The 735-nt window shown below is 55.0% G+C and overlaps 1 protein-coding gene across 1 annotated transcript in view; it reads right to left on the bottom strand.

The window, feature by feature from the left end:
* Positions 1-58: 58 nt before the first annotated feature.
* Positions 59-735, bottom strand: part of SOCS7 (suppressor of cytokine signaling 7) — a gene marked incomplete at its 5' end in the record, with an annotated part of 11,875 nt that continues 11,198 nt past the window's right edge. Inside the window, one exon of the mRNA XM_019005539.2 lies at positions 59-287. The remainder of the gene's footprint in view (positions 288-735) is intronic.

The following is a 735-nucleotide window of genomic DNA, read 5'->3' as shown; positions in this document are numbered from 1 at the left end:
AAAAAAATCCAAAAATCCAGAGACATCCAAACGTAAAACTTCCAGGAAAAGTCGGGAATAGTGCCGTGACATTCTTTGTTCCGCGAGGATCCCGCGGGGCCGGGCTCGGTTCCCCCAGGATTCCTTTTCCCGGGAGCCGGGGCTCCGGATCCTGCTCTGCTGGGTTTCCCGGGAATGCTGGGTTTCCCGGGAATGCTGGGCCCTCTCCTCCAGGGAAAAGAGCAGGAGCAGCAGCAGCAGGAGCTCGGCCTCCTCCCCAGCACGGCAGGAGGGCAACAACCAAATTCCTGCCAGGAAAAAACACCGGGAATCGGGATCAGACAGGATCGGGGCCTGGAGGAGAGCGGGAATGGGAATGAGGGAGGAGCAGGAGGCTTTTCCTGAGGAAAGATGGGAATGGTGAAAGGGTGGGAATCCTGTTCCCTTTCCCAAGGAAAGTTGGGAATGGTAGAACACGAAACCTTGTTCTCCTCTTCAGAGAAAGTTTGGGAATGGTAAAAGAGCGGGAATTCTGCTCCCATTCCCAAGGGAAAAAGACCAGGAAGCCTTGATCTCCTTCCCAAGGAAAACTGGGAATGGTGGAGCACCAGGAAATCCTGTTCCCCCTCCCATGGAAAACCAGGAATGGTACAAGGCCAAGCAATCCTGTTGTTCCCTTTCCCAAAGAAAAGCTGGGAATGATGGAATAGCCAGGAGTGAGCAGCCACGGCTCCTCCAGGGGGAACAGCAGGACAC

This window comes from Parus major, unplaced genomic scaffold, assembly GCF_001522545.3.
Source record: "Parus major isolate Abel unplaced genomic scaffold, Parus_major1.1 Scaffold672, whole genome shotgun sequence".
NCBI classification, from domain to species: domain Eukaryota; kingdom Metazoa; phylum Chordata; class Aves; order Passeriformes; family Paridae; genus Parus; species Parus major.
The sequence above is the reverse complement of the archived record's forward strand: the minus strand, read 5'-3'. Positions and strand labels throughout refer to the sequence as shown.